The sequence below is a fragment of the Pteropus medius genome, unplaced genomic scaffold (assembly GCF_902729225.1).
Source record: "Pteropus medius unplaced genomic scaffold, Ma_sr-lr_union100, whole genome shotgun sequence".
NCBI classification, from domain to species: Eukaryota; Metazoa; Chordata; class Mammalia; order Chiroptera; family Pteropodidae; genus Pteropus; species Pteropus medius.
In genome coordinates, this window is record NW_024343578.1 from 601,679 (window position 1) to 614,180 (window position 12,502).

A 12,502-nucleotide genomic window follows, 5' to 3' on the forward strand; every position below is an offset into this window, starting at 1 on the left:
GTCAGTATTTTGATGTAAATTATTTTTTTTACATACCAGTAATAATTATAAAACAAAAATTAGAAAACAATATCATTTACAATGGTATTAAAAAACCCAAAAAATTTAGGAGCAAATCTAACAATGGTTGCTCAATATATAATTTAGATAGAAGATACAAAATATGATTAAATGTGGAATAACCAAAAACTTTAAACAAATGAACTAGCTATTAACAGTGGAGTGGATAAATAAACAATGAAATACTATATGGCAATGAGTAGGACCAAGCTATTATGTTACATAATTGTGTTATGTAAATAACATAATTGAATACCCCCAAAACAGTGTTGAAAACAACCAGTCACAGAAGAACACATACAGTATGATTCTGTTTATGTGTTCCAAAAACAGGCAAAAGTAATCAATGGAGTGACATGTCTGAATAGTGGTAGGTCTGGAGGAGGAGGGAGGGTGTGGAGGCTGAGAGGAGCCGTGAAGGAAGCTTGTGGAGTGCAAGTAACATTCTGTTTCATGATCTGTTTTGCATGTGCTCAGGTGCATTCACTTTGTCATAATTCATCATGCTGAAAACCTATGATTTGGCTACTTTCTTATGTATAGTATACTTTAATTTAAACGTTTATTTAAAAATAACCCCCAAAGCAATAAACGAACAGGACCAATAAACAGAGGCTCATAGACATGGACAATAGACTAGATGAGGTAAAAGGGGTCAAATATGTGGTGACATTAAAGAATTTTAAAAAATTAGAAGGAAAAACAATGCACTTTCCCACTTAAAAAAATAAAAATAAAAATAAATAAAGGAAGAACAACTCAACAATAAAAAGACAAATAATCCTATTAAAAATTGGGCAAAGGATTTGAGTAGATATTTCTCCAAAGAAAACATACAAATGGCCAATAAAGACATGACAATATGTCCAACATGATTTGTCATTTGGGAAATGCAAATCAAAACCACAGTTAGATACAATTTATCCCCCACTAACATGGCTGAAATAAAAAAAGACAAGTGTTGGGGAAGATGTGGAAACTGAAACTTCATATATTGATGGTGGGAATGTAACTTGGTTCAGTTCATTTTGGAAAACTATTTGGCTATTCCTCAAAATATTAAACATAGAGTTACCATGTGACTCAGCAATTTTACTCCTAGATGTATAACCAACTTAATTGAAAACATATGTATGCATAAAATCCTGCACACAAATGCTCATATTATCATTATTAACAATAACCAAAAAGCTGAAACAACCCAAATGTTCATTATCTTGCATGAATAAATAAAATACGGTATATACGTACAATGAAATATTACTTTGCAATAAAAAGAAATGAAGTACTGATACATGCTACAACATGGATGAGCCTTGAAAACATTATGTTAAGTGAAAGAAGCCAGTTGTGAAGGGCCAGATATTCCATAATCTATTTATATGAAATATAGGCATATCCATTGATATGGAAAGTAGATTAGTGGTTGCCAGGAGCTAGGGGGAGGAGAGAAAAAAGAGTGACTGCTAATGGATATAGGGGTTTTGGGTGATGAAAATATTCTGGAATTACTGGTGATAGTTACCCTAACCACTGAATTGTACACTTTAAAAAGGTGAATTTTATGGTATGTGTGTTATACATCAATAAAGCTATTAAAAAATAAAGCTATTACAAAAGAAAGGATCAATAACTTTGATTACTTAACAATTAAGCAATAACAGAACTATAAAGTTACCAACTAAGAGATGTATATCTAAGGTTTATAGTTAGATATACATAGTAGTTAGAGACTTAATATTTTTAATATGTAAAGAGGTTCTATTTATGAATGGGGAAAAATGTACTAAATGTTGACACTATGGATGGGGAAATTACAAAGGGGTTCCACCCCATTTTTATATTTTCAGTAATATGCATTTATTACATAGGAATGATCAGGAATTATTATTTAGGAAAAACAACAAGTTTTTTTAAAAGAAAAATCATCTTTCAAAAAGCTTGAAAGTATACAATTTTTTTTCTATTCTTGTTTTCTTTTTTACTAAACTGAGAAAGCTCTAAAGGGAAGAAAGTTACATTATTTATGAAAATTGAGAATTGAGTCTGCTGCTTACTGCTTCTCTGAGCCTCAGCTTTCCCATCTGTGAAATGGGACCACAATACCAGCCTGCATAGGTTGTGGTGGGGATCAGAATCGATTAAGGCATGGTAAGATCCTGGCACAAAGCAGATGCTCAAGGATTCCTTTGCTTCTTCATCCCTTCCCTTTCAGTCTGCAAATTGAGTTTTACCTGTAAAAAAGAGGTGGTACATTTGAGCAGGGACCACCAGAGAGAAGGAATTTAACAAGCTCACTTCAGGCAGAGTCTTAGGTCTGAATACACACATAGTTCGCTTGCGGAAAGACTTTGAAAGCATCTTTGAAAGGAGAGACTGACCAGTGGAAAAAAAATAGCAACTCCCAGTGGGTCTGTGGCATAATAAATGACCTGGGGACTAAGCTTTCTGGTTGTTGGGCCTTTGGCAAGTCACTTGTCCCCTCTGACTCTCACTATTTTCATTTGGCAGATGAAGGAATTGGACTGTGTCCTGCTTTCAAAATTCTACCAAGTCTGGAGGTTTTGTTACTGGCAATTTGGACTCTCAAAGGGCCTGCCAGGGGTGTCTGAATTGACACGACAAATCTTTGCTGTTTGCTTCATCTTGGCCAACCCTGCTCAGGCCAGCAGCCTCTCCCTTGTTGGTGCTCAGGTTCCCAGCTTATTGTTTATTTAGGGATCGCAATTTCCTTATTGGCGTGCGCCCCCACCAGCAGGGCTGAGAAGTCAACCACAGGCCTCATGTGAACTTCCCCTTTCAAGTTTCAGTAATGACAGTGGGCTGGCTGTCACATGTCTCATCCCTAAGGCATGGTCCAGTTTCCACATCCATCAGGCCGCACTGGTGACTTGGGGTGGCCTGAATTCCTCCACCGCCTGTTGCTTTTTCCATGAGACAAACTGGTTGAACGTAGAAGGATTTGTGGTATGTTTTAGAAATCCTAAGAATGAGGCCCCAAACCAGGGCTGTTGGGAGTGTTGGGGTGGTGGTTTAAAAGAAATGGGAAGAGCAAGTTCAGGTTGCTAGAAGGCCAGAAGGGTGAGCTTTGTCACCCAATCTTTTCCTAAAGAGAATTGGAAGAGAATAGAGTGGTCAGATGTCCATCTTTTCATGACTCCTTGAAATTGCAAAGCAGTATTTTCCTGACCCTCTGGGAATGCAAACCCTCTTTGTATTCAAATATCTGTGAAAGATGATGTCCGATCCAGCCTAAGGGAGGGCATGGATGCCACACGGAGGACTACTCTCTCATTTGGAAGCAGTTTCTGAAATTTCTTCCTCCTCTTTCTTTCTCTAAAATTTCTTCCTCCTCTTTCTTTCTCCCCAACCTTTTCACTATTTTCTTTCAACCTTGCTCTGTGACCTTTTAAAGGCTAAAAGTACTATGTGGAAGAAAGGACCAAGATATCCCAGCTTCTAGGTTCCCACCTTCTCTGAAGTCAGTCTCTCTTGAGGTTGGCCTGGGGACAGCAAGGTCCCAATATATGACCTGCTCTCCCCTATTCAAGAGAAGGCTTTGTGGAGGGAACCATTCCAGATTATTAAAGGTGTTAAAAAATGATTAAAGAGGACAATTTAGGTGATATAAACAAATTTTATTTAACACGTTATGGAGCAGATGGTTTCCATTTGGGGAACTGCAAAATGGGGTCAAAGGCAGGAAGCTTTTATAGGATAAAGAATAAAGAACAAGGATGAGAAAAATAGAAGATATCTTATTGGCTGGGAGCACATACTCAGCCGTGTTTGGGGAAATAAGTATGGAGCCCAGACATGGCTTGGTACTTGGGGATTGGCTGACTGGATACACAGCACATTTCTGGTCAAGTGGAGCATTTACAGAGACATACCAGTTTTAGTTTGCTGACATAGTACCCTGGGCAGAAGCAGCTCCGTCTTGGGCCTAGAAAGTTATTTCAACAAAGGGAAAATCTTAGGCAAGTTATTTATCTTCTGTAGATTTCCAGATTTTAAAATGGGTAAAACAGGTACTTAATTCATAGGGTTAGGGTGAAGATTAAATGACATTTTTTCTAGCAAAGTGCTTGCATAAGTAATCAGTACACATTAGCTATTATTGTTAACTGCATTTTTAATACTAGAATGGAGAAATATTGCTTGTTTCTGTCCCATGCTATTCCTTTCTGTGTATTCAGCTAATGCAACTATATTTATATTTTAAACATAAACAGGGAAAACAATGTATGTATAAAAAAAATTTGATGTACTTTTTTCCCCCTAACCTGAGGAACTTACAAGTACAAATTTTTGTGTCATCCTTCTCACCTTCTGAGATGGAATATTTTTGGGTGAGGCCAAGTCATCAATAGCTTTTACTCACTCCCTAGATGATTCTAATATACCTAGTCCACAGACTGGCACTGGGGAGCCTCTGTGTTAGTGTGCATCATAGGCACATGGAAATAATTTTGGATTAGCCAGTGTTCCCTTCCATGCTTTGGGGATATAGAAAGGTCTCAATATTAATTAAAGCAGCTTTCTACATAGGGTGGATATTTGGCCGAGAGGCACAGGTACATCTCCACTGGTTGTTAAAATATTGTAATACTTCTGTGATTACCCCAAACCCCAGGTTCCACCCCACATACCACTACAGTATTTCCACTGAGATCCCCAAATTCAGCTACTGGCCCTGCGGGGACTTCTCAGACCTGGTTCCAGTGTTCCAGGTGGTGTCTGTTTTGGTTGGTTCTTGTCCTGTGCTATACTGATTCTTGAAAGACTCAGCAATCACCTCACTCTATGGTATTTAAAACACCGGGGTTCAATTTCCAATTATGATAACTCCACTGAAACTGCCTTCATGTCACTAATGATGTCCTAAATTTTTTCTTCGTCTTTAGTCTCTCCAAACCTTTGATTTCCCTTCCTTATTGAAATTTTACTCTCTTGTTTTCTGTGACTTTTTCAGGATTTCCATTATTTTTCACCCTTCTTTCTTTGGATGATTCTTCCACTTTTTTTTCTCTCCTTGATGTTCAACCATATCTGAGAATTTCTTTACTACTAGACTGATAATCCATCATCTCTATTGTCTCAATTTCTATTTTAGCTTCTGTTTATATTATTAACTTCCCAAAGGCCATCTAATCTCTCTCCCTCTCTCTCTCTTTTTTTTTTTTTACCAGTTATAAATGGCTCTCAGTCAGACCTAAGTACAAAGTCCAGACTTGATTCTGAAGACCCATTATATTCAGCCTCCCTTTTCTTTCATTTCCAACTCCTCTGCAACTAAAAGTGATCTATATTTTTTAATTAGCCTTGTCTTCTTACTCCTCCTTGACACATACTCCATACTTGTTCTCTTATTCTTTCAATTCATATTATTAAATATTATGTGTTGGTTACCATGCTGAGTTCTCTTAACTTCGTGTGTATTATGAATTCTGGCTGGAAAGAATTTCACCCTCTCTATTATCATCTTATTCTTATCCATCTCTAAACCCCATCATAGGCTCCTGCGCTTTCTGGAGATTTCTTGACTCTACTGTGGTGGTATTATCTGTTTTTGAGCTCTCTCTCTTTAGATTTATAGAATAGTATATCTGATTGTATTTTGGTTTTACCTTTCATACTATCACTTGTGTATTATGGTCTTCTGGCTACAAATGACCGAAACTCTGCTATTGTATTCTAGAAGTAGATGATTCAGACATAGATGTATCTAGCTATTCAAATGATATTATAAGGGTCCAATCTTTTATGTAGACTCTTAATACATGGAATCAAGGAAGGTCACAACTAGCCACAGGCCTGTATTTTCTTTATCATTCCTAATCTTAGAAAAAGAGAAACATAAACTCAGAAAAGGAAAGGCCCCTGTTATTTATATCAGTCTCTGAAAAGAACTCTTACTGGCCTGATTGTATCCTAAGTTCGTTCCTGAATCAGTCATTATATCCAGAGGATCCATGGAACTTGCCAGAGGGCAGAGTCACACATCAAAACTCTATTAACACCACAGGGATTTGGGGAGATGTAGTTCTCAAAAGGAAAAGAAACTGAGCAGATTCACAAAAAAATTAATAGATATATGCTACTGCTAGAAACAGGAAGGAAAGTAATCTTTATAGAGCATCTACTGTGTGTTAACTGTTATCCTGGAAGGTTTACATGTCACTCATTTAATTCTTATAACAACCTCGGGTTATAGGATTAGCAAGGTTAAGAACATGCTCACAAAGTTAAACAGGGCAGACTAAAAATAGAAGCTACTGTCTTCTACATGTGGACTTCAGAGAACTGACGAATAGACTTATGATAATAATGACAAACCTTTATTCTTCAGGGAGAGGTTCTATAATAGTACTTTGCAATTATTATATATCACTTGTAATTTTCTTAACATGTTCTTGAGCATGGGCCGGTTTCAGAGAGGTGTAGTATCTTACCCAAATATGTAAAAGCCTGAACCAGGATTTGCATTCAGGTTTGTGACTCTCTAAGGGTCAGCTGGATTGTTTTATCTCTAGCTCTTTTTGTTAGACTTGAGTTCATTAACAACAACAAGAAATTCGTACAGGGAGATCAAAACCTCAAAGGTCACACAGTATCCAGCAAGAACCTCTAGAGACACATCTTCTGTCTGTTGGTCATTAGTAACGTGCACAGAGACAGCACGACAGGAAGGATGATTCCAGGGCATGGGTTTCGTGAAGAATGAGTCAGAAGTAGGAAAACGAGACGACGAAAAGAAACATCAAAGCACCCTAATTACTTTTAATGTGAACTAGTTCAGCCTGATTCTGTGCTTGTACATTTTGCTACAAAGAATTAGATACCATCTGAACAAACAGACAAACACAGAAAGAAGCACCACCACCAAAAAACAGCATGTCCCCGTCATCTTCTAATTTAGGTCATCATCTTTTTATAGTTTGATAAGGCCCAAGAAGACGAGTTTTTGATTTTTGTTTTTTTGTTTTTCCTCCTAATGTGGCTTAGGCCCAAGTCGACTTTTTTTTCTGGTGTGCTTAACTTGGATTCGTATACCGCGGTTAATCCCACACAGTAAATCCTTCCAAAGGCAGGGCATTACTCAGATAGCCTAAGACCAAGGGTTGCTCAGTTATGTTTGCAACTATAGTTAGATGATTTTTAAAAGTTAAGGCTTCAAGAGCCTCTGTGGTATCCAGTAATAATAGTCTAGAATTTTATTCTAAATAAAGTATAATATAATTATGTAGGGATGTTTCCTGAACATTAGATCACGTCTTCTTTAGACCAGATTGGCCCTAAATTTGTTGATCAACGTCCGTACTGATATGTGATCACAGTGAGTTTCATGCTTTGTAAAAAGTGCTTGTGTTTTCTTTCTTGGCCTGATATTAAAAAGAAACAAGTAATTCTTACTGTATTTGAAAGGAAAGCACATTGTGACACTCAGCAATAACATAATTGTTACCGTTTGTGACTAAATGATATTGCTTTTTCGATGTTCCACCCATTCACCATTTTAGTGTTCACAGTTCCTAGAGAGGAATTAAAATCTCTTTCTTGCTATTTAAGGGGACCATAATGTTTGACAAACATAAAAAGGGTAATAATCGCATCCCGACTGGCAAAGATGCTCCAGAAACTTTACTCCCAGGGTTGCTATACACTTATGCCAAGTTAGATGGCTCTTGAGAGTAGGTTCATATTTTTCTAAATGTACTTGGGCAGTAAAGTTGTTCTAGTCTCTTCTGCATTGGTCAATCTTGTTCCTTGAATATTCCGGACACTTGCAATCATTTAGAACACCCAGTTCACCTGAGGACCTTGTGAAAATGCAGATTCATATTTAATAGTTCTGGGTTGGAGCCTGAGATTCTGCATTTCTAAAAATCTCTCAGGTAATGTCAATGGTGCTAGTCTGTGGAAAAATACTTTGAGTAACAAGGATCTGGACTGTACTCCATGTTAGAGAGAGAAGGATGCCCATGAAACTCATTGAGATCTACCTGTTATCTCACACACCTGGCAAAGTGACTGGTACCCAATTGATGTTCAATACATATTTACTGAATGAAAGAGAGAACTCTCTGTGTCTAAGTTTACTGTCAACTATAGAAGATATGTCCTAGAAAAATCCAGAGAATATTTTTGGAAAAAAGATAAAGTAGAACTAAAGTAAACTTATGTCACTCTTCCCACCTGACTTAATCCTCATTGCTATAGTCCTTGCACTCATGGGATAGTGCTAATATTCATGGCTGGTTTAAGAATCAGCAGGGTGTCTATGGCCATATTACCCTGAACAAACCCAATCCTGTCTCATCTTGGAAGCTAAGCAGGGTCGAGCCTGGTTAGTACTAGGATGGGAGACCACCTAGGAAGACTGGGTGCTGTAGGTATAAAAAAAAAAAAAGAATCAGTAGGGTGGGTATATTGGGTAGTTGGCTACTAAGGGTTCATTTCCAGTAGTTGTTTTACTAGTTTCCCATCAAATACCTTTACGCATCTTTTAAATGATGTAAAATAGTCTTGGGTATGCATCTTTAAGTAGGAGTTATGGTCTGAAATTTATGTATAAAATGTTTACAAATATTATTTTATGAATATGGGGAAAGAAATGTTTTGAAAGAGATGTTCAATTCAGATGTTTTTTTTCTAACTAATGAGGAATGAAGCAAACACATTTCTGCTGTTTTTTTCCCCTCTTGAAACATTTTCCCCTACACATTCTTACAGTCTTCAACCAAATTATAGTGTAAAAGCAAAACAGTTTTATGGTTGTCCTATCTCAAGACTGTTTGAAAAATGTCACCTGAGACATGAAATGGTGAGTTCCAGGAAAATGAGAGTCTAAGTGTTCTTACACAGCTCTGGGCTTAGAGCAGACTCTCAGTAAAGCACTTTTGAGTGGCAGGAGCTAACAAGGTGATTTGGATATTTAAGCCCCCAATTGTTTTAAATTGGATGCAATTATGGCAAGTTTTCCATTAAGAAATCCAAATTATTGTTTTGACTCTTCACTTTTGTAAAAAAAAACCCCTGAGCTTAATGTGATTATTAAAGTCCTATTTTTCCTTCTAAGAATTGACTTCTAGAGGAATAATACTGGGAAAAAATCAAATTAGAATACTTTGCTGCAGGACTTCCCAGAGCCATTAATGTTAATTGTGCATTGGAAATTTCCAATAAGCATTTCTTAAACTTATTTGACCCTGAAATCTCCTTTTCATAGAGCATTTAGATTTTGTGGACTTTGGGAAAAGCTATTCTGTGTGGTATTTCATTTTCCCCATCTCTAAGGAAGGCCCACAATTATTTGCTTCCAGAGCTTGCTTATTTGTGAAACATAATCAAGATGAACATTTCAAAATAATTACATAAGTTATTTTAAAATATCATTTATAAAAATAAACATGTTCAGATGAAGAAATCTGTGATAATTGGGAGCAAAATGTTGTTCTACCTTTTGAAAAAACTTTACTTTTTATCATGTTCCAGCATATGTCTTTATTTAAATTTTTTCTCCCTGTTCTAGATCAGAATAGAGTTATTGAGCATGTGCATTTAGTATCTATTCTGAAAGGCAACATCCACAAACCACATTGAGCTATATCATTGAGACTAGTAGTTTCCTTGCATAGTCCTCCATAAATATAAGTAAGTTTTTAGTCATTATTTAGTTTTAGAGATTTTTAAAAAAGAAAAATATTCTTCTCCCTAAATTCCTCAAACCGTGGCAGTTGAGAAGCTGTGACCATGGCAGCCATTTTATTTGCCTTTATTTTTCATGCTTATATCTCCTCATATCATTCCCTGGTTCAACATTTTGAATATCTTCTTGGGCACAATCAATACACTATCTATCTAATATATCTATGTATTTTGCATATGTTGTCCTCTCTAGATGTTAATGAAATTCTCCTATTTCTTTTTCTATATGCTCATGATTTCAGGTATGAGTTCTGTTGCTCTTTTAATTGACTTCTTATGTAAGAATAGAGGTATTAATAAGGACAGAAAAAAATAGACCCTTATTAAAGTGACTTCCACAATACCCATTTCTCTCTTTTATTTTTCCTTTTCTTTCCTCCTCCTCTTCCTTCTATTTTGGGACACATATGCTAAAGGAAAAAAAAAATTTTTGTGAGGAAAAGGAAAGGTGTTGGTTAATTTAAGAAAATTAGTAAAAGTTAAAAATATTATTTTCAAAATGTGTAGCTGAGATGTTTATAGGTCAAGAGGATTTACTATGTTAAGAAACTTTGGGTCAACTCTGTTCTGATCTTTTCTTCAGCAGTATGTGATTTTTTTTAACGTTCAATGAAAAGCTCCTTCTAAGTCATATAGAAGTTGGCAGTTGTAGTCATTGCTAACTAAAGAATCCAGGGTTGACTGAGGGGAAAGCTAAGGGTTTCTTCTCCTCTAGATTGAGAGCTGAAATTCTACCAAGTGTTATCTTGGTAGAAAAGGTAAGGTATAAGATGTGAGGACTACAAAGTGTACTGCAGTACACACACACATTTGTACATGTAATATATGTGTAAACATCCATCTGTCCATACATACATACATACTTATAAATATGGTTACTTTAGACTTGGGACTAAAATTCCAAGAGATTTTATGTAGGAAAATCAGAGATGTTGGTCTTTCCTTTCATACTTAACTTACAGTAAACTCTTATAAATATTCTACTTAGATATTTGAGAATCTCATTAATAGCCAAGTTGTATCTCAATAAAGAGAGGAAATCTACATCATATTGATATTTATCTTTATATATATATATATTTTTTTTTTTTAAAGTAAAAATATAATCGTAAGGCTTCCATGGGTATAGATAAAAAAGTTAATGAGTATCTCTGGATCATGGGATTGTGGATAATCATAATTATCTATATAGCTTTACAAGTTTTTTTTAAAAAATAATGAGCATGTCTCAATTTTATAGTCAGAAAAATACTGATTTAAAATGACTCTCATTTAAGAAAGCTCTTAGCTTTTAGAAGTTCTTTTCCATAGCTTTTTCGTTATTGCTGCTCTTTTTATCTACAGAGTTCTTATAGCTCAGAACTCAAATGAGTCACTAAGGACAACTCCCTATATTCGTCAGCTTGAGATGCCATAACAAAATTACCACAGACCAGCGGCTTAAAAAAAAAAAAATTATTTTCTCAAAGTTCTAGGCTGAAAGTATAAGATCAGGGTACCAGCATAATAGGGGTTCAGGAGTCTGGCCGGGATTTAAGGCTGTGTGTGGTGTAAAGGCCATGTTAGAGAGAGGAGAGAGAGAGGAGAGAGAGAGAGAGAGAGAGAGAGACAGACAGACAGATAGACAGAGAGAGACAGAGAGAGAGAGACAGAGAAACAAACAGAGAAACACAGAGAAACAGAGACAGACAGGGAGAGAGGGAGTGGGGGAGAGGCAAGGAATGAGGAAAAAAACAGACTTTCTTGTGTCTATGAGGGTGTTAATCCCATTATAAGGGCCCCATTCTAATGACCCTATCTAACCTTGACTACCTCTTAAAGGCCTCATTTTCTAATACCATCATATTAAGGGTTAAGGCTTTAACATATGAATTTTGGAGGCACGCAAACATCTAGTCCATAACACTCCCCTCCACTCAAACTGGAAGTATACAAAATTTCTAGAAATTGCATCTGAAATCGAAAAAGACTGGCAGGCTATACATAAAAACATTAATTAGAGGGGATTTTTTCCATTTTCTATGAGTTTAAAGTATATTATTTTTATAACTGGAAAAAATGCAGTATTATTTTTAAAGGAAAATGGAATACTACAGAATGTAACATTCCATAATAATCTTGCAGACTTCAGGATCTCTTTTATTTCATTTTCTTGGGGTTTTTCTGAGAATTAGCAAAAGCATCTCTAGTACTTAGAGCACTTGAATCTTGGCACGTAGTGGAGCTCAATAAGTAGCTTTTGCTGCTCCTCATTTTACTTTTAATAAAAGATGACAGTGTTAATGATAATTATTATATTACCACATGAGACATATCTTTGAGTATATATTATAAAAAAGTAAAATAGAAAATAGCCACAAAGTCAGGACAGACAAATTTGTTGCTAAGTTTTTAAAATAAGTTAATTATAAATTGAATAGCCTATTAAATGTCTTTACTTTTGGAACTCTTGATTTTTTAGATTAAAAAGATGAATTGTTAAAAAAAATGAGTTAGTAGCTTGTTTTGAATTAACATTCAGTTTTAAATGTAATATAAGCTCCTTGATTTCGTACAATAAAATGGCAGGTGATAGTGAGAAAACTTTCCACGTGTTTCATTCCAAAGACCGATTTGAGTCTAATGCTCAAGTTTGGGGAGTGGTTCTTTACCCTATAAGAGCTCTCCTCTACTTTCTAATGCATCATTTCTTATTATGCTCTATCTTGTATGTAGAGTCTCTTATTTCCTT

General features: G+C 35.8%; 1 protein-coding gene and 1 pseudogene across 18 annotated transcripts in view; both read left to right on the top strand.

Annotated features, from left to right (window-relative positions):
* The window catches only part of ERC2 (ELKS/RAB6-interacting/CAST family member 2), a 907,956-nt gene that overhangs the window by 296,392 nt on the left and 599,062 nt on the right, over positions 1–12,502 (top strand). The window lies entirely within an intron of this gene.
* On the top strand, positions 8,341–8,459 carry LOC120606356 (uncharacterized; annotated as a pseudogene).